The sequence below is a fragment of the Miniopterus schreibersii genome (genome assembly GCF_964146895.1).
Source record: "Miniopterus schreibersii genome assembly, chromosome: 1".
NCBI lineage: Eukaryota > Metazoa > Chordata > Mammalia > Chiroptera > Miniopteridae > Miniopterus > Miniopterus schreibersii.
The window spans coordinates 56,065,608-56,088,391 of record NC_138101.1 but is presented as its reverse complement, the minus strand read 5'-3'; the positions used below and the strand labels follow the sequence as shown (position 1 = coordinate 56,088,391).

Below are 22,784 nucleotides of genomic sequence, written 5' to 3'. Positions count from 1 at the left end.
TTGTGCCAAGCTCTGGCTATCAATCAATCTACTTTTTTTTGTTGTTGCTATAATCCTATCAGACAGATACTATAACTATCCTAATTTTAACAGGCGAGGAAACTGAGGATTAGAGAGCTTGATTGAACTGTTCTAGGTCACTCAGCTGGCAACTGTTATAGCCAGAATTTGAATCTAGGCAGTTTGGCCCAGAACCCACTAGGTCATTTTGACCTCAATTAATAACATGCTTTTTCAGAGAAGAATAGAGCAGGAGACATAGAGCCCGTCCCAGTTGGCTTCGGGTTCTTGCCTCCCTAGTCTAGCTCTATTTGTATTTGGGGGCTCTTGAGAAGTTGAACTTTTTCATAAAAAACAACAAAACCCTCTTTCTTGCCTGAACTATTCAAATTGAGTTTCTATCATATGGAAACAAAAGATTTATAGCTAATAGACATGGACATTGCTAGATTTCGTGACTACATTCTATTACTATGTCAATGTAGGAAAAGGCAGGTAGTTTTGGAAGAATGGGCAGACAGTGAAGAACACTGGACTGGCAGCTTGTAGGCCTTGGCTTTATTTCAAGTAAGAACCAACCATTTTGAATCTCAGTATCTTTGTCTGAAAATGAAACCGTTTTTAACGTAAATTAATTCTAAACTCTTTTCTCACAACTCACAGCTTATTAGTGATTGGGACTCTTTTGTGAATAGTTTCTTATAAAATGAGCAAGGCAATTTAAAAAATACATAAAGCCAATATAGATTATTGACAGTGATAAAGGAAAATTATTGGAATCACTAAACTGTAGGTTACACAAAGGCAAATATATTTGCCTGTTTTATTTACTGATGCACACCAAGCACCTACACAGTTTACATACAATAAATATTTGTTGAATGAAATAATGGGTCTTATTTTTCCCAAAGAATAAGTTAAATCTTAGTGCCTGCAGGATTTTGTAGCATTCAGGATTTATCACCAGGTGAGGGATAAATCAGCTAATCTCAGAAAAATACTCTGTGACTACAATTGTTTTATACGACTGGTTATATACCAAGACTCATTCCTGGGATAGATGAAAGAGAATTTCTCATTCAAATTTTCCAAATATCTCTCATGATAAGCAGTATAGTTTATCTGCTGCTCATGCTGACATGGCACTTTTGTCTAGGTCAGTGCCATTTCTTCCTTTTCGGCTCTCTTTTTATCAGATGCTTGTGTTTATGCTCAAAAAGTGGATGGAGCACTTGGGTTTCACGGATAGTTGTGAATCTTCAAATGATTCTCCATATCTCTGAGCGTGCTTATCAGCTTTGAAGACAATTTTTATTTCATTGCAGGATATTGCAAACATTTAAACAATTGAGGCATCCATACATCAGACATGTTTAAACATGCTAGCATATTTCAGAAAAGAACTGTTATTTTTGGTGGATTTATGTGCTTTCCCCATTAATTTTTAAAAATTAATGATTTTAAATACATTTCTCCATATATACTTCCATTGGCAATTATTATCTATAATCACACACATATGATCAATATAAGAAAAGTCAGGGATATTTGGAAGAGGTCAGGATTAACTGATCACAATAATCCGCAAGAGATTTAGCAATAAATAATCTAGTGGACTCTAATGCAACACTGTGCATAGTATCAATATGTTACCCTCCATCACTCAATACTTATAATCAAGAAGGTATCTATTAAACCCCTGCTGCACTTGTGTTATGCGATACAAGGAAACATAGAATATCATCTTTCACCTCCAAGAGTTTGTGATATTTCTGAAATGACAAATCAGGAATTCTTTTTTTATATATAAGAAAAACCTACAAGAAAGTCCATTAGGCAGTATATTACTAACTTCCAAAAGACTGATAAAAATAATAAGTGCTCTGTATTTAAAGAAGGGAGATATCTGTGAGAAAGGATCCGACTTCATCAAAGAAAATAATTTAAAAAGCAGAGCACTATGGAGTAGTCTGTCTGCAAGATAGTCACAGAAATTTCCTCCTTTGCCTGTGCACGCATACCAATTTTTCATCAAGAGGAAGAGTTCATCCACCCTCTCCTTGAATCTGGGTTAACTCTGTGACTTCCTTTCACTGGTAGAATGTGGCATAAGGAATCATATGTGATTTCAGGGCCTGGGCCTCTAGAGCTCTTGCATCTTTTTAATTTTTTGAAACCAACAATCAAGTAAGAAAAAGGCTGGGCTAGAATATTGAATAATGAGAGATTATGTAGTAAGATAAGGGAGTCATATAGAAGATAGCTAAAGGACCCCAGGCAACAGCCAGCACCAAGGCGTCAGACCTATGAGTGACATGTCTTGGATTCTCTGACCCCAACTAAACCATCGCAGTCAACACCATGTGGAGCAGAGGTGGTCCATCCCCTCTGAGCTCTGCCTGAATACCAAAACCGCAGAGTGCTTGGAAACAAGACAGATTTTGTTGTAAGCCAATCAAAGTTCGGGGGTGTTTTGTAATGCAGTAATAAATAATTGAAAAAAATGGTTTATGGACAATCAATGGTCACCTTTGCCTTTGAAATTGACTGGATACGCAAGGCTTCTATAAGGTGGTACACATATGTACACATTTCAGGGATGTTATTTCATTTCCCCAATATTTTCTTTTATATCTTAAAGCTTAAAAAAAAAAATGTTTCCCTACCACAATTCAGATAGACATTTCTGTATGCACTTTTATCTTTGTGGTACCTGATGGAAACACTTTCAAAATTGTCTGTGCTTTGGAAAATAAATCAGAATAGATCATGATTTGTTTCCTGTGGCTGTCATGACAAATTACTACAAACTTAGTACTTTAAAACAGCAGAAATTTGTTCTGTCACAGTTCCAGAGGATAGATCTGAAATCAAGGTGTCAGCAGGGCCGTGCTCTTTCCAAAGGCTCTAGGGGGGAATCCTTCTTGCCTTTTCCAGCTTCTGGTGGCTCCAGGCATTCCTTCTCTGTATAACTCCTATCTGCCTCCCTCTTCACATGGCCATCACCTCTTCTCCTTTCTCTGTCTCAAATCTGCCTCTGCTTTTCCTTTATAGGGACATAATTTCATCGGATTTATGGCCCACCTGGGTAATTCATGATGACCTCATCCTGAAATCCTTTTCTTAATTATATCTACAAAGACTTTTTTTAAAAAAATAAGGTCACATTCATAAAGCCTGGGGTTTAGTTCATGGATATATATTTTTTCTAGGTGTAAGGGGGTGCTCAACTCACTATAGATCACAATTTTAAATTCTCATTTTAGTATCAAGCTTTTTATCAGGCCTGTTTAGTTAAAATGCAATCTTTTGGGGGAAAGGCATAGTTATATGAGATTCATATCCATTGGGGACAACTGATTTTCTGTATATACTGATTGATTTAAATTTCCTCAGATTAGAATTAAGAACGCATTTGAAAAACAATAATGAGTTTGCTCTTGCAGTGCCTCTCAAATAAGTCTCTGTTGGTTCTTACTATCTAGGGCATTATTCTAGAATTTACTCACTTATTGTCTATTTCCCCAGTGATGGCTGGAGTCATCTTTTAATTCATTACAATACCTTCAGCACTTTTGTATGACTACATTATAGTAGACGATAAATAAATAGTTTTAATTCAAAATATTTATTTACTCTCAATACATTGTGCCTGGTTTAACAGATGTATTGGTAGACTAAGCCATACACAAATGCATGTTGAATATACCTTTTCTTTCTTTCTTTCTTTCTTTTTTTTTTCCTTAGAGAGAAAGGAAGGGAGAGGGGGAGAGAGATTGAGAAACAGATTGGCTGCCTGCAGCATGTCCCCTACTGGGGATAAAGCCCACAACCCAGGCATGTGCTCTGACCAGGAATCAAACTGGCAACCTTTCAGTGCATAGGAGGATGCCAACCAACTGAGCCACACTGGCCAGGGCTTGAACAAACCTTTTTATCTGCTATAGAGAAAAACTGTGTAGGGATATAGAAAAAAGAGATCTCTCACTTATTTACTCTAGTCTATGTTTGGCTTTCTAAGGCCAACTTTAGAAAATGGAAGAGGCAGAATAAGCTGTGTGTGATTACCTACAGTCAGACAGGTTGTGAAATCAGAAAGAGTGAAAGTGCATCCACATCAAATACTTTTAAATATCTTTGACAATCTATACTTTTATCAATATATTATATAGTCAACATTTTGGTTGACCCTTAATTCAATTATGTTATATTTAAATATATAATTTGACCTAGTTAAAATAATAAGTACAGAGACAGAATAAACTTTTAAGAAGAGTTGGTCATTTATGTTATATGCAATAAAACCTTACTATGAAAACATATTTTTACTATCATATTCTCTATGCAAAGCAGACACATTTTCTAAGACATCCTTCCTTAAGGTAGAAAATAACCAGGTATCATTCTTGTCTTGCCGGTAACAATTCAGATCACAGGTTATTGAGGATAACATCATTAATCAATCTTGACATTCTGTACATAGTAGGAATTATTCAGGAGGTAACAAAGGAAGTTCACAAAGGGATGTTCTGTCCAACTGAAGAAATGCTATTCAGCTGGGAGCTTACTCAAGAAGTTATCCTCCCAGAGAACAAATTGTAACCTCTCTCCAAAGTCAAAGAAGAAGAGAGCAATCAGAGGCACAAGGCTTTCAGCCAAAGAATAAAGACACGGATTCAGAAGAGACACTCAGGCAGTATCAGAAAATTTGGAATGAAAATTTAGAATATAAATGGACTAAAACTGAGCCCATTCTCTTAGCCATGCCTTTTGAGGAGTACTTCTAGCTCTTTAATAAAAATCTATTTAAAAATCAATATTAGAATCCCATCACATGTGTTTATAGATTTTATGAACTATATAGTAAAAATGTATGGGATTTTATTATTAATGTGGCTTAATTTATCAATAATTCCCTTTACTAAATCCAAAGTAAATGCACCTGAGAGAAGCTGATTTATTTATAAAAACAATTTTGGAATCCTTAGATGAGAAATAGATAAGAATCTTCCCTTGTATGATGCAGCTTTAACAAGGTTTATTTCTCAGGAATATTGACTCAGTCATTATAAGGACCTTTCTGTATAATCCCCTGCTAAAACTGGAGATATCAGGTGCTTTTCTTTATATGAAAGCCATTTTGGAGATTTATTAAAATGTAAATTTAATTTCAAGAGGTATTAATTTGGTTAAAGTAAGAACAAATTCTCTGGATTCAAACATATTAAATTATTTTCAAAACACAGATATACAGAAAATAGGCTTAAAATTCTGTCTAAGATATTAATTTTTGAGAATAAATATAACAATCATTGTATCTACTGTAACAGTGGGGATTGTAACCCACCTCACCATTCTTTTGATATTGTTTTTGTAAATGCTGACTCTGACTAATATGTAGTTTGTAGATAAACAACATGCTTGTGCAGGAATACTAGGAATGAACTTAAAAAGATACAGTCTCCAACGTTCAGTCATCCTAGTTCTGGGAGATTTGCTGACCTTCAACCATAGTACTAGGATGACACAGAACCAAGATGACACACACCAGACCATCACTTGACCAGTTTCGAGATCCTTATCTGAATGGACTGGGCAGGCCTGCATGTAAAGAACTTTTCAACCCCCTCCCCTTGATTTCTTTGTTCTGCTTTCTCTCTCCCTCCTTATAAAAACCTCTGCCTGCACTGAGATGTGGAGATGACCTTTGGACAAGAGTCCCCCATCTTCTCGAGATGCTGGCACTGGAATAAACCTCTTTCTTTTTTCACCAGCATCTGTCTCAAAGGTTTGGTTTTTGTCGCAGCAGGCATCGAACTTGGGATTTGGTTACACTACCATTTATGGAGGGGTTACTGCACACCTGAAATTGTGCTGAACATTTACATTCATTATTTCATTTAATCTTAATCACAAAGCCCTCTGAGTTTAAAATTATTAACTTAAACCTTATAAAATCAATGAAAACATATTTTAATAAAAAAGAAATGGTATGGAAACAATTTTCCACTTAAGATAATACATGACCTTTTTTTTCCCAACGGGTTTGCCACCAGAACACAGGTGTGTTGAAAACCACCACTAACAAACCCAAAATGGGAAAGGAAAAGACTCATATCAACATTGTCGTCATTGGACATGTAGATTCCGGCAAGTCTACCACTACTGGCCATCTGATCTACAAATGTGGTGGGATCGGCAAAAGAACCATCGAAAATTTTGAGAAGGAGGCAGCTGAGATGGGGAAGGGCTCCTTCAAGTATGCCTGGGTCTTGGATAAACTGAAAGCTGAACGTGAGCGTGGTATCACCATTGATATCTCCCTGTGGAAATTTGAGACCAGCAAGCATTATGTGACCATCATTGATGCCCCGGGACACAGAGACTTCATCAAAAACATGATCACAGGCACATCTCAGGCTGACTGTGCTGCCTAATTGTTGCTGCTGGTGTTGGTGAATTTGAAGCAGGTATCTCCAAGAATGGGCAGACCCGTGAACATGCCCTTCTGGCTTACATACTGGGTGTGAAACAACTGATTGTTGGTGTTAACAAAATGGATTCCACTGAGCCACCCTACAGCCAGAAGAGATAGGAGGAAATTGTTACAGAAGTCAGCACCTACATTAAGAAAATTGGCTACAACCCTCACACAGTAGCATTTGTGCCAATTTCTGGTTGGAATGGTGACAACATGCTTGAGCCAAGTGCTAATATGCCTTGGTTCAAGGGATGGAAAGTCACCCGTAAAGACGGCAATGCCAGTGGAACCACACTGCTTGAAGCTCTGGATTGCATCCTACCACCAACTCGTCCAACTGACAAGCCCCTGCGTCTACCCCTCCAGGATGTCTACAAAATTGATGGTATTGGTACTGTCCCTGTGGGCCGAGTGGAGACTGGTGCTCTCAAGCTCGGCATGGTGGTCACCTTTGCTCCCGTCAATGTTACAACTGAAGTAAAGTCTGTTGAAATGCACCATGAAGCTTTGAGTGAAGCTCTTCCTGGGGACAATGTGGGCTTCAATGTCAAGAGTGTGTCTGTCAAAGATGTGTGTCGTGGCAATATGGCTGATGACAGCAAAAATGACCTACCAATGGAAGCAGCTGGCTTCACAGTTCAGGTGATTATCCTAAACCATCCAGGCCAAATCAGTGCTGATATGCACCTGTGCTGGACTGTCACACAGCTCATATTGCTTGCAAATGTACTGGGATGAAGGAGAAGACTGATCGTCGTTCTGGGGAAAAGCTGGAAGATGGCCCTAAGTTTTTGAAATCTGGTGATGCTGCCATCGTTGATATGGTGCCTGGCAAGCCCATGTATGTTGAGAGCTTCTCTGACTACCCTCCTCTGGGCCGTTTTGCTGTTCGTGACATGAGACAGACAGTTGCTGTTGGTGTCATCAAAGCAGTGGACAAGAAGGCAGCTGGAGCTGGCAAAGTCACCAAGTCTGCCCAGAAAGCTTGGAAGGCTAAATAAATATTATCCCCAATACCTGCCACCCCAGTCTTAATCAGTGGTGGAAGAACGGTCTCAGAACTGTTTGTCTCAATTGGCCATTTAAGTTTAATAGTAAAAGACTGGTTAATGATTACAATGCATCGTAAAACCTTCAGAAGGGAAGGAGAATGTTTTGTGGACCATTTGTGTTTTTTGTGTGTGTGTGGCAGTTTTTAAGTTATTAGTTTTTAAAATCAGTACTTTTTAATGGAAACAACTTGACCAAAAATCTTTCACAGAATTTTGAGACCCGTTAAAGTTTAATGAGGAAAAAAAAAAGATAATACATGATAGCAAGAAACTACCCTAATAAGCCTTCTGTATTATATGTAAATCTTTGAAAATCTACCTACTGTTTCAAGCATTTCTAAATCTATTTCCTTGCAAATACTTTTATTATTTAAATAAAAGGAATTTGCTACTTGACTTCCCAACTGGCATTCCTCATTTGAATTACAGAACAACAAAAATGATTTTTTTTTTTTACTATTTCCTCAATTCTCCTAAGAGTGGTACATAGCTATTACCAGTCAAGATGCACAGGAAAAAAGTTAAGTAATTATATACCATGGATGATTTAGGTATTTAGGCTAATTCTCTGTGTGAACAACACTGGTAGGGCTAACTACCACAGCAAAGATTCACTTAGAGAATTCATACTCTCTATGTTAATTTAGATTTGGGGAAATAAACAAGATCCATTAATCAAGAAAAAAGCCCTTTGGAGTACAAAGATGTAAAAGATGGTTCCTGTTCAGAGTTGACAACATCTTGTTGGAGAGACAATAAATGAGCATGTCTATAAGTCACATTTACATAACTGTACTATATACTAATATAAATGGCTACTACATTATAACATGAAGAGGAAAACTGATAAATCATGTTACTATTTACAGTGCAGAAATAAAATTAAAGAAAGGATAGCAAATGGTTCCAGTGGGGAAATGATGGGAAATAAGGCTGAATACAGAAGGTAGGAATAGATTATAAAGGACTCTGAAAACTTAGGAAACTGGCTTAAGGCGAGATCAGAAAGGGCAAATTTTCTCAAGTAAATACCCATGTGTCCACCACCAAGGCTAATAAAGAATATGATGGCTCATTGGAGGGCCTTGAGCAGAGGTGTAATATAGACACCAACCCAGAGTACTATCTACTTATGTATTATATTCCCATCCAATGATTAGTACTCTTTGAAGGTTATGTATATCCTACAGATGTTTTCGAAGTTATCTTACAAATTGGGCATTATCAATGAGGCTCTCTCAGAAGCAACAGGGGATATAAAGAAAGAGAAAAGCCAGCCTAGCCTTCATGGTAGTCATGGTGTAAATGATAAATCACACAGACACATAATTAAACAGTAAAATATGACACCCATAGTAATAGAGTATAGAGAGTAAAGACTAGGAAAAAGTAAAATGTAATATTTGACTTGAGCGATGCAGAAAATTTTAAAGTAGAAAAGAAAGGGAAGAGCACCCTAGTTTCAGAGAATAATGTGAGCAAGTGTTCAAAAAACTGAGCAATTCTGTGTGACTAGAACATCAGGGGAGTGTGTGTGTGTGTGTGTGTGTCTGTAGTATTAAGGAGTAAGGAGAGAAATGTTAAATGATAAAGCTACAGATGAGCACAGAGATTAGCAATTTATGGGAAGCCTTGTATCTTTTAAAAGAAGTCTGGCCTTCATTTACATATCTGAAAGTTAGAGAGATTATTAAGTAGAGAACACGATAATGTCTGTTTGACAAATATAGGTATTTGCTGTTTGTGTAAAGGCGAATGATAGGGTTAAGGTTCTTAAGAAGGCAATAGTCCTAAAGTAAATTATTTGGACTTCACTAAGGGAATTTCAGTGAGGATTAGCAGAAATGGGGAGCATCTGAGATCCATTTCAGAAACAGAATCAATAGACTTTTGTGCCAGATTGCAAAACAGCGTGAAGAGAATATGCACTGGAGATGATATCTGGATCCTAATTTGGAACAAACAGATGGATTACATTTTCATAACCACTTTCCTAAAGTGGAAAACATCTGATTCTGCTATAAACACTCTTTGTGTTTATAAAATATTTATTAAAAGAAAAGGCAATGGCCTTATATATATATTAATGCCGTGATAGAAACCTAATTTTAAAATGCTTTATAGAAAATGTGTTTGCAGGAAGGCTAAATCATGGTTATCCAAAGATATAAAATTCTAATCCCTGGAACTTGTAAATGTTGCCTTATTTGGAAAAGGGGTCTTTACAGATGTAATTAAATTAAGGCTTTTGGAATGAAAGTATTATCCTAGGTTACTGAGTGGGCCCTAAATCCAATGATAACTGTCCTTATCAGAGTAAGGCAGAGAGAGATTTGACAGACTGATGAGGAGGCAACGAGGGCATGGAGTGATGCTGCCATAAGTCAAAGAGAGCCTGTGGTTACCAGAAGCTAAAAAAAAGAATTCTACCCTAGAGCCTCCACAGGCAGTGCAGCCCTGCTACATCTTGATTTAGAACTTCTGGCCTCCAGAACTGTGAGAGAATAGATTTCTGTTGTTTTAAATTAATCATTTTGTGGCAATTTGTTAAGACAGACATAGAAAACTAATATACTCTGTTTTAATCATGTTTGGGACCTGCCATAAAATAAAAATCAGTGCACATATAAATATTAAAAAATATGTGTTTAATGAATGTAACCAAAACCTTTTCTTTCTCTCTCTGTCTCTGTTTCTCTTTTTTAGATGGAATCTACACTGTCTTCTAAATTGTTAAAACTTTGCCAACTCACTAGCACTGGGAAAGAGCAGAAATCCTCAAATTTTTTCAACCTATCTTTTTACTTTTGCATGCTTAATTTATAGTAAGACTAATCCAGTTTAGTAATAATAGTATTCTTGTTTTAACTGAAAATATTTCATTTACCTAACAGCTGACTAGCTTTCCATTAGCATGAAAATGTTTTGAAAATTGCTTTGAAAATGTTTACTTTTACATTCAACTATATTTCATCTAGATATAAGATACTTTTATTTTTAAAAATAATTTTCAGTTATCTATAATCTTATCAAATTATTCCCATAGTTAAGAATGTAATTATCTCCCCTTCCTTACAATTCTCCCTTTCCTCTTCTTCCCAACAGCTTCCAGAGACTGCCAGTTTTCTAGTTAAATTTCATAGGATGGTAAGTAGTAGTTACAACTTTATATCCTCTGGCTAAGAATTCACCATCACTTTCTCATTTGGGCTAGATTATAGCTACTAACTGGGTTGAAATGGTGCTTATGCCTCACCAAGACATTACTTAGCGAAGCCTGTGTCTTAACTGGTTTTGAGAAATTCCATAGTTTGAAGGTCTTTAAGCATTGACACTTCATAGAATTGCCTTTTGTGATGAAAAGATGGACTCTTTAAATAGAATTGTATTGTTTTCTTTTTTCTCTAAAATAAACTCATGTCTTTATATAGTTTTTCTGTAATCATTGTTGTCTCCTGATAAATTATCTGCTCTAATTCAGTCAGCCTCACACTATTCTTTTTCCTAAAGATAATAAAACATTTAGTGGTAACTCAACCCAACACCCACATCTACGACATTTAACTGAAGAGCTCACCCACTTTATTAGTTTGTAGACATTAATCAACACTCTTCTTTGTATTTTCTTTCAACTAGCTTACATTTCATTTAACAGTGTTTTCCAAGCCAACTTAAATTAATTTTACAATCAAAATTTCACATGGCATTGTTTCCAGTACTTTGCTAGAAGTCAAGGTGTATTACATCTACTCTACTCTATTCATTTACTAAAAGCGGTAAAGCTATCAAAAAGCAACCAGCTTTTTGACTAGCACAATTTGTTTTATATCAACCTATTTATTCTATTTATTTCTCATGACTGTGCTTTCCTTTCCTTTCTCTTTCTTATTTTAAACCAGACATGTAATAGAATTTTAAGAATAATTTTTCTTTTTTTTTTTTAATTCTCACCCAAGGATATGTCTATTGATGAGAGAGAGAGAAACACTGATGTGAGAAACATCGATTGGTTGCCTCTTATATGGCCCTGAGAATAATTTTCCATTTTTGTACTTTCTTATCTCAATAAATAAAATGTATTATATTTAAGAAATACATGAGTCATTTTATTTAAAACACTTATTAATAGTTCTATAGATTTAAAAAAGTATTAAACTCAAGGTAAAGAGAGAGGAATCTAAACTTTTAAGATGACATGAATTGGTGAACTTAATTTACAGTGACTTGGTCGGAGAATTAATTTAGCACTAGCTAGCTCTGATACAACTCCTCCAAGTATCCATCTTAGTAATTCCCATAATGATTTCAACAGAAACAATTTTTTTAAATGCCACAGGTGTCACAACTCAGGTTAGGGAAAAATATGTATGATAAATTCTCATAGAGTTCTGTTCACTAAATCAATAGTTGCAATGGGTTAAAAAGCATATATGCTTAATTTGTATGATTCATACTTCACACTCATAGCCTAAGGAAACAATCAACGTACTTTGATTCTCTGTATATTATATAATCCATTTGAGTATGCATATGCATAACATTAGGACATAATAATTATTCTAAATATATACACACATACACACATATATATATATTTATAAACCATACATATTCTTTTACAAGTTAGCACAAAGAAATTAGAAATATACTTTATTAGGACATAATAATTATTGTAAATGTATATATATCAGCTGTACTTATTCTTTTTCAAGTTATCACAAGGACACTAGAAATATACTTTGATTCTTTCTATATAATATATCCCCTTTGATGATTACTAATTTTAGGATGTAAGAGGTATGTGGACCAGAAAAGTAGTCAGCCATCCTGAGCTACATAAGAACTATTTTCACTAATAACCAGAGCCCTTGTTCTGCCCTTCTACCTCTGCCTTCTTAGTTTCTCTCTTTCTGCAACTATTCAGAGACTACTTTTCAAATCAGGAACCATTGCAAGGTGACTAGAAAGGGTTAGATGATGATGATTCTGAATTTGGAAGACTTAGTTATTGAGTGATAAGTGGTGTAAATCAGGTGGTGTCTGGAGTAAATGCTCTGTGATAATCAGATAAACTAAATTTAGTAAATCTCTGTCCAAAAGAAAAACATATAAGCAAAATATCTATTCAATGTAGTACATTTAATTAAATATTGAAAATATCAATTTGATCTTTAACTCTAGATTTGAGGGGGAATAAAGTTGACCATTGACTAAATGATATTTCAATAAAATCTTTACCAAAAAATAATTTATATAAAAGAATATCTCACATATTTAGAAAATAGAAACACTGGCATTACAAATCAAATCTTATAGGGTAAAGCCAACTGATCTCAAATGAATATTCTAGTAATTATAATTATTAAGTGCAGCAAAATTAAAATAAACTAAGCATGCCACTAAAGAAGCCAAAAGAGTAACAAAGTAAATTCTTTGTGAGGCAGAGAATGGAATATATAAAAGAAAAAGTCAGAAACTAATAATTAAAAAGAACACAATAAAATTAATACAAACATTAGTAATCAAAGAAATGAATACTAAAACAATATAAGTACACTTTTTAACCTATTGGATTGGTAAAAAATTGAAAAGAATGATAACACCAAGTTTGATGTGAGGTGAGAAAAAAGACATTTTCATTCTTTGCTAGTGGAAGAACACATTGGTATATCTTCAGAGAGGAAAAATTGTCACCTGATGTCAGAAACCTTAAACGTGAATATCATTTGATTCCCAAACTCCAGATTTAAGAATATATCTGTGAAAATAACTTGATGATAGTGTATATAAGTATATGAATACAGATAGTCAAAAGTGCTTTTATTAATAAAAAATTTGGAATCAATCTTAATACCTTAAAATCAGAAAGACTCAAACAGAATATGGTGTGTCCTTGTACTGAAACACCCTCCTTTTCAAAAAACATAAAGATACACAAAGCACATACATACATATTTTTTGACATGAAAAATGTTCACAATCTGCTCTTAAGTAAAAAAAATATAATTATAAAATAGTGTGAATGGACTGACTCCATTGTTCAAAAATATGACCCATTGCTCAGAAAGGTACATGAGGAAAAATACATTTTAATGTTTTAGTAATGAAATTTCAGTAATTTTTTTTTTGCCCTACTTTTCCCCATTTATACATAAATAAATTTCTTTGTAATATAAAAATGCAATTATAGACTATTTTGTATAATTAAAATGTATACTACACATAAAAATATAAGAAGTAGCTAAAGTTTTAGCAACTGTTAGATTCACTTCCTGAAATGCCTCTATCATTAGAAGACTAAAAATGAAAATAAATGAACTAAGCATTCAATTCAATAATTTAGAAAAAAGATCATAAAAGCAATTTTACTAAAGGGAGCACACAATAACAAGAGAAACAGAAGCCAACAAATTAGACAGTCTTAATGTGAAATTAATAAAATAAAAAATTTTCTATTGCAAAAAAATAGCACATTGTATAAAGAAGACAGAGCAACAAGAATGAACAAAAAAAGATTTTAATGAAGTTAGAGAAGTGGTCTAGTGCTCTTGGTTTTATATGTGTTATGAGTCATATTAAATTTTTTAAAGTTGATAACAATTTTACAAAATAAATTGTAAAATTTATTTTGGCAGAAAGTAGCACAGTGCCTGGTCCATAGGAGATTTTTCAGTAAGTATGTCCTGAATTAATGAAAGATATTAAGCAGATGAATTTACAATTAATATATATTTTTTTAATTATGATTTTATGTGATTTTATATGATTATGTTTACAATTTATAAAGCTCTTTCTGGGTCTGGTTTGTAAAACAAAGGGCAGCCCACCAAGAAGAAAGGGAGACAAGTAAGTCATGGTGATGTTCTGGGCAATGGCTAATGGGGGCAGCAGTGGAATTTGAGAGGAGAAAACAAATTGGAGCTATAAGTAAGAGAGAAAATCAATAGTAAGTGCCAACTTCTTGGTTGTGGGTAATGATGAAGAGTGACAAATTTGAGGTTTATACCTTTAATCTATGTGCAGTAAGAATTCCATTCATCAAGCCCATTCACAACCAAGATGTGGTGTGGTTCTCATTAGTGCTCTTTACCAAATATTCTGTTCTTTTCTCTTCAAGATGCATAATTGAATCATACTTTCTTGAATCCTTGTGGTTGAGTGCAATCATTAGAGCAATTTTATTCAAGGAATTGTGAGGTGAAGTAAAATGTGTCACTTGCAGGATGATTTCTTTGCTGATGTGAATGCCTGCTGAGTTCTCTCTTTCATAAACTGTTGAGATTATAAGCAAATTCTAGACAGTGGTTGTTCTGTCAGCCTATGGACTAAAGATGGTGACAAATTCTTTTAACTTTCATGATTAAGAAGTGGAGGTTAGTTTTCCACCCTGTGAATTATAGGATTGACTGCTTAAACTAAGCAAATGTAGCAGAAATGATACTGTACCAATCTCAGGTCTAGTCTTAATGGGGATTGACAACTTCCATTGCCCCCCTCTTGGAACCTTTGCTCTTGGGACATGACCTCTGGGTTCTTGGGACATGACTTCTAGGAACCCTGCTGCCATACCTCGAGAAGCTCAGGCCACGTAAACAGGCTACATGAAGGTTGTCCAGAAACAGTGCCATTGGAGCTCCCAGACAGTATTCGGCATCAATTGCCATGTGAGTGACCCATGCTGGAAATCCAGCCAATCAATGCCCCAGAAGACTGCAGAGTGGAAGGCCCATGCACTGAGCCCATTCAATCCATAGAATGATGAGAAGAAGTAATATGATTATTGTATTAAGCCACTAAATGTTGGGATGGTTTGTTTCACAACATTAAATAACCATAACAGTCTGAATCCAGGAATAAGAATGTTGATGATAGGAAGCAGAGACCACTCTCTGCAGACTATTCTCATAAAGCATAAGCTAGAAATAAACCTTTATTGTCTTAAGTTATTGAGGTTTTTGGGTATTGGTTACAAAAGAATAGCCTAGCCAATCTAGACTGATATACATAGGATGTAAAAGAAGAAATAGGTCTGTTTGGAAATTCAAAAATAAGCTCAGTTTTAGACATCCAAGGGGCACCCAGGATATCCAGAAGGCATTTGGGTGTTAAGCCCAGGAAGTCTAGTATCACTCTACAGGTCTTTGTGAAAGGTGTATATATGGGTGATCCATTCCAGGAGAGTGTGTAACAGGGAGACTACACTGATTTTAGTGCAGTTCAAGATTACATTAAGTTTTTGGTAGTTTTGACATTTGAACTATAAATCATTATTATAACCATATAAGACAATTTTGATACAGAGACTGATAAAGTATAATCTTCATCATCAAGAAATGCTCAGCCTTCTTTAATTTCTACTAATCCATAATGCAACCATTTTCCTTAAAAACTTTTTTTTAAAAAGGTTTTTTCCCCTTCCTATTATGTTTCATCTACAGTCAGTCCTTTCTGCAACCTTAAGATTCTGTTATTCCCAAGTTCATATCAACTACAGATTTGATGAGCAGGACACAATCTGTATGCTTTAATAACTGGTCACTTTAATGTCTAAATAGCATAAGATATTTAGCATAAAGGTTACTGAAAGATTATGAAAAAAATTATGAACTTTAATTAGCTATCCTTAGGACAATATGAGTTCAAAAAGAACAAGTTATACCAAATAATCTCATTTAAAAGCAAATGGTGTTGCCTGGCCGGGCATGGCTCAGCAGTTGAGCATCGACTTAGGATCCAGGAGATTGTGGTTTGATTCCTGGTCAGGGCACATGCCTGGGTTGTGAGTTCCATCTCCAGTCGGGGGCATGCAGGAGGCAGCTGATCAATGACTCTCTCATCATTGATGTTTCTCTCTCTCTCTCCCTCTCCCTTCCCCTTTCTGAAGACAAAGAAGATATATTTAAAGCAGACTGGTGCAGCCATTATGGAAAATAGTATGGAGGCCCCTCAAAAAATTAAAAATGGAGCTGCCTTTTGACTCAGTGATCCCACTTCTAGGAATATATCCTAAGAATCCTGAAACACTAATCAGAAGAATACATGCACACCCCTATGTTCATAGCAGCACAATTTACAATAGCTAAGATCTAGAAACAGACCAAGTGCCCATCAGTAGATGAGTGGATAAAAAAGCTGTGGGACATTTAACACCATGGAATACTACGAATCTGTAAAGAAGAAGGATCTTGTACCCTTTGGGACAGTATGGAAGGACCTGGAGAATATTATGCTAAGCTAAATAAGCCAGTCAGAGAAAGACAAACATCACATGATTTCACTTATATGTGGAATCTAAAGAACTTAATAAAGTAATGAACAGACATAATTCAATGACATGGAAGCATGGAAGAGACAGAGAAATCTCAGAGGGATGGAGGAAGGTGGGTGGGTGGGTGGAGGGGGAGAGATTAACCAAAGAATTTATATGCATATATGCACAACCCAAGGACACGGACAATGGTGGGGAGAGGGACTGGGGAGGGGTGTGGGACGGGGTGGAACGGGTCATTAGGAAGAAAAAGGGACATCTGTAATATTTTGAACAACCACAAAAAGAATGGCAAAAAAAAAGAAAAAAGATATATTTTAAAAAAAGCAAATGGTGTTGCCCTAGCCAGTTTAGCCAAGTGGTTAGAGCATTGGCCTGTGGACAGAAGGTCCAGGGTTCAATTCCAGACAAGGGCACGTACCTCAGTTGCAGGCTTGTCCCCAGCCCCAGTTGGAGCATATGCGGGAGGGAACCAATGGATGTGTCTCTCTCTCTCCCTTCTACCCTCTCTGAAAAGCAATGGAAAAAATATCCTTAGGTGAGGATTTAAAAAAATATAATAATAATTTAAAAAATAAAAGCAAATGGTGTCACTGGGGTATCTGAAGAGACTCCGTTATATTTAATATCTGCCTTCTATTCACTATAACTGTGGAAAGATCATCAACCTTGTAGAGTTTCTTTCACGAGTACCTGAGTTGTGGAGTGCTTGAAATATATGTTTTTATTCAATAGCAGGAATAACCCAGTAATTATTTCAGCAATGCTGATTTGAGGTCCTCACAATAATGCAGGGTATAATCAAGGCTGATAGGTGCATTCTCTTTTCCATGGGGTTCATTTCCTTTTCACAGTGAAAATCATTCTCTTTCCTGTCGAAGTAGGAAAGTTAAGTGGAGTAGAGTCGTGCAGCTTTCTCTTGGTCCTCTGTTAACATGTCACTCTCAGCCCCAAGCAGCAGACCTTCCTTTCATCTTTCTTGATTTGAACATGATTTTACATAATTCCTTTTGTTTCCTTTGGAATTTTTCTCAATCCCAGTTTTGCTTTAAACTCACTGGCAATTTTCTGAGGTGTCTGCATTATTATTCCATCATCATTCTTTCTCATATGCCACTAGTTCCATCACCTTATGTGTCCTCACGTTCACTGGTGAGCTTCCTGGGGAGCTGTACAAGCCTTTTTACGTACCCCACAATTTTCATCTTCATTAGCACCACCTGAGTTTCCACGGTCTGAAGTCCATTTTTGACAATCTCCCTTTCATTTTGTGAAATCTTCACTATATTAATATATGAGCTCCTAACCATTCTTGTGCCATGCTTTCTTAAATATGGGTTTTTTAATTCTAGCAGTTTCCAACACTGCATGTGACTTCTTTTTTCTGGCTTGCTCACATAGCAGAATTGAATGATTCATTTTTTCCAGGGTTCCCGGTGTTTTTCCTTCTTCAATAAGTTCCTTTCCATTGGTAGGACTTAGGTCTAGTGAGAGGCCCTGCTATTAAGTTTAGAATTTTACCTAAATACCTAGTTTCCACAGAATGTTCTTATTGATGAATAGTGGAAGTCCCTGATAACTATTATGTCTTATCTCTAAGCCACTTTTATAACAAGAATATGAGTTTTGTTTGTGAGTTCACCTGGCTCCCTGAAGTACCATTTCTGTTCTCTCATGGCACCATTTCTGTTCTACTCTCCTCTGAACCTCACCCAGACATTACAACTATAATGTTTTCATGATTCCCACATTAAGCTCTTCACAACCCTGTTTTATTTATGCCCCTCTTGTCTGTTTCTCTTGACCATGTTGTATCCTTGCTAGGCATACTCAAGTTCTGACAAATTGATGGGGAGAGAGTTCAAGGGAGGCAAACTGGAATTAGGGTAGCTAGAGGAGCTTTGAGCCAAACATATTCATTATAGAGTTTGAACTAAGGCTATTTCAAAGAACACTGATAATAACAAAACCCATCTAGCTCTATAGGAATACATTTCCTTTTCCTCATTTTCCTCACCCATGTACGGGAGAGCAAGTCTGCTGCCCGTGGATAAACTATTTCCGGAATGAAATTGAATGCATCGGGCCATAGAGTTGGTTATCACTTGCTATTAAGATCACCCAACAGACAGTAGAATATAGGGTTCTGGAGCCAGACTGCCTGGTTTATATCCTATATGCACCAGTAACTACTTGTGTGACCTGGGGCAGATTACTTAACTTTTCTCGGACTAAGTTTACTTATCCATTAAATGAGGATAATGAACGATTCCCATTCCTAGGAATGTTATGAAGATTAAATACGATAATATGAAGGGCTATGGTATGACTCGCATCTGGTGAGGGTTATTTCTATCTAACAGGTGCCTGACAGAAAGGTAACATGCAGCACTAGAACGACTGCAAGTTTCACAGTAAGGTATGAAGTCCTCCTCGGTACTGCTGCTTATGAGCGATGTGGTCCTAGGAAACAATTTCGTATTTGAGCTTCTGTTTTCTTTTCTATAAAATGACAATGCAAGTATCTAGTTCATGGTATTGATGTGAGAATTAGGGCACGGCATAAAGGTTGAACTTAAAGCGTGAGACATAACATAGACACTCTTCCACTGGGAGATCTTAATATTTTTAAGACTCTTCCTGCCCTCAAGGGGTTTATTGTGATGTCTGAGAGGCAGTACTAGGTCATGATTAAGATCATTTGCTCTTAAATCAGATAGATTTATGTTTAAATTCTGGCTCTGATCCTTATCAGCTATGTAAACTTGAGAAAGTTTCTTGAACTCTCAGAGTCTCCCATTCTTTATATATAAAATAGATATTCACATAATACCATTATGAGAATTAAATAACCTAAATAAAGAGTTTATCACAATGGCAAGAGCATCATAGTTGCCCTCCCTATTATCATTGACTTGACTCTGTTGTCATGAAACAAATTTCTTACTATAATTTGTAGATTTGCCTACAAAAATAAAATATAATGGAAATCAAATTTCCAGTTGGCTTAATAGTTGTATTTCTGATAGTAAACGAATAACTCAGAATTGCATTCTACATATCAGCCTCTTGTGAATGTCAGTAGCCTCAATCAGTCTCAAAAGGCTGACCCACTTTGTTTTATGACAAGTTTCACTCATAGAACCTGCAAAACTTAGCTGGGATTATGTGAGAAGACTCTGTGTACTTTCACTCTGTGAGGCCCTACTGGGTGGAGAGCTGGATTTCCTAGAAAATTCCATCCCAATGAAATAACTGCATCAGTGAGAAAGAAGAGTGAAATATTTATATGTATTAACATAACAGTATTTTCTACATTTTAAAAAGGTGATAAATGTTAATATACTAGTATGATTATAATTATTTCAATAAGGACTGGGATTTGATTCCTGATTCTGCTGATTGCTAGGTATAAGATTTTATACTTAGCTTCCTGGTCTTTGAAAAAGGTACACTAATCCCTATATTATAGAGTTCTTATGGGAATTAAAATATAAAGTATGTAAACACAAGTAGCATGTACATGTTACTTCATAGATATCCAAATAATATTTATTTCTATTCCATTTTTAATCTCTCCTTGCCTTACACTATCTACCACTCAAACTCTGCCGATTGCTGTACAGAATGACTCATGAAGATTTAATACAAATCTGCTTCTCATCTCCTGACTACAATTTACTGACATTGCACTCTTTGATGATACCAATACTTTATATTCTTTTCCACATCTTTCATAATAATCCATGACAATGTCTTGGAAGGACATTGCTGAGAAAAGCCATTAGAAGAAATACCACCTGTAATGGTAGCTTCAGGGAACTAAAAATTCTTAAGACTGCTAAAGCATGGTTCTGTGACAAAAACAGACACATATAAGGAATAAAAATTAAATTTACTGCTTTGTAAAACCAAGCATTTCCTTATATTTTCTTGGATTTCCCACCTCCCTGATGTGGTTGGTCTTTTGTATCCCAACTGGTAAAATACCCAGAAGATCCTGGGTGCAGAGGCTCAGTAGAATGACAACTGTCCCAGGGCCTCTGAGGGAGCAATCTATGAGAGCCAATGTCCCAGAAACTCCAGTGGGACCACAAACACAGTCCAAGGACTCATCTTCAGCAGAATAATCTGGGAAGGGTATTCCAGGAGATGGTATTTATCTATATTCTAAACCATAGGTGAAGGCCATGAGTCCATAGCATTAGTTATGTTTTAAACTCTTTGCTTCGGATTGTGTTGACAAACTATGAATTCTTCATTTTATTTGTACTTCACTGAGCTTCTAATATATAATCATGACTTACATATTTGACTCTAAACTTAAGTAGCTCATCTGTACAAATATATATGTATATTTTTTACTTTCAGCTTTGATTCAAACACATGTTGCTATTTATTTCATTTCAATTTGGGGTACAGAACAGACATTCCAGATATTATTTTAATTACATGTGTGTAAAATGGGTAATTATTTTTTGCCAGCATATTTTTAACATGGTATTTTATCAGATAACTTTTAGAATAGTTCTCCTTGAAGAAAAAAGCAATATAGCAGATACATGATCGGAAAATTTCATTTGTAAATACAAACCAAAATGTTAGTCCTTGAAGATGCTTTTTTAGCAAGGCTTGCTACTTTCTCAGAATTTTTAATCAAACTAAACATGAAAATTTCTGGTTTACGCATTTATTTTTATTAAATATATCTTTATTGATTTCATAGAGAGGAAAGGAGAGGGATAGAGAGATAGAAACATCAATGATGAGAGAGTCATTGATCAGCTGCCTCCTGCACGCCCCCTACTGGGGATCGAGCCTGCAGCCCAGGCATGTGCCCTGACCAGGAATCCAACCCCAATCGCGTGGATCCTAGGTCGACGCTCAACCTCTGAGCCACACCCAGCTGGGATCTGGTTTATGCATTTAAACATTTCACAACTATACAAAGCCTCAGGTTATCATGTCATGTTAAGTCTCCAAGAACTTTGCTCCTCAGGATTGTGGCTGACCCACATTTTAGAGACACAGAAACTAGAAAATGCCTTCAAATCATAAATTTTAATGCTGTCCAAAGTAGATATCAGCTTTTATTTTTAAACAGAGAAGCAGTATAGCTTGCAGTTTAAGTGTCAGCTCAGGAGCCAGACTGTCTTGGGCAAAATCCAGCTACTTCTGCTAACTTGGGAATCTTGGGCAAGTCACAAAATATATTGTACCTGTTTTCTCATATGTAAAATGAGAATAGTAAGTAGTACCTACCTTACAGGTTTATTAATTAGTAGTAACATAGTAAAAATACAGAACGTGTTTATGTGAGTTCCTAGTATACAATGAGATCAAGGGAAATACTTTTTATAATTACTATCATCATTACCTTAGTATAGTACTAAAGGTAAATGCCAACCATTATGATGAAACTGATTATAAAACGAATAATTTTTTTTAAACTACCACATACAGGAGGTAAAACCTCTTTGTTTTTCTGAAAATTTAACAAAGCTTAAAGTGTGACATATCATCTGTTCCTATGACATTTTTTGTAATAAGTATATTTCATCCATACAAATGATATGGAAAACCTTTTAAGTGTAATAGAATTATGTTTCAATGTACTTATAAAATAAGTATGAAGGGGAAAACCATCAAAGAATTAACCCTGACGGCTTATTACTGCTACCAAGAAAAAATAAGTGAAAAAATCTCTAGGAACTATACAAATGAGTTTAAAAAAACTTGGGATATATTCTGAGACAATATAAAATACATCTAGCTTCACAGTGCAGTGTGCAAGTTAGATTCTCCTCCTGAGGCCATAAACCAAGATGGATGAAGATGGTATGAAAGCTGGCAGAAAGCTAGTGCGGAAGCTGCACGGAAGCGAGGGAAGGCCTTCAAGGTCACTTCCACTCTGCAGACAGCTCAGAAACAGCAGTGATGATGGCAGGAAAAGACTGCCACTGGGTTACCAATAATCGAGAAG

The 22,784-nt window shown here is 35.7% G+C and overlaps 1 protein-coding gene and 1 pseudogene across 3 annotated transcripts in view; one reads left to right on the top strand and one right to left on the bottom strand.

Annotated features, from left to right (window-relative positions):
• Positions 1 to 22,784, bottom strand: part of GRID2 (glutamate ionotropic receptor delta type subunit 2) — a gene marked incomplete at its 3' end in the record, with an annotated part of 1,219,813 nt that overhangs the window by 355,221 nt on the left and 841,808 nt on the right. The gene's annotated exons all lie outside the window — the stretch shown is intronic.
• LOC308554272 (elongation factor 1-alpha 1 pseudogene) lies at positions 6,035 to 7,565 on the top strand (annotated as a pseudogene). The gene has a single exon. The product of its transcript is annotated as an elongation factor 1-alpha 1 pseudogene (transcript).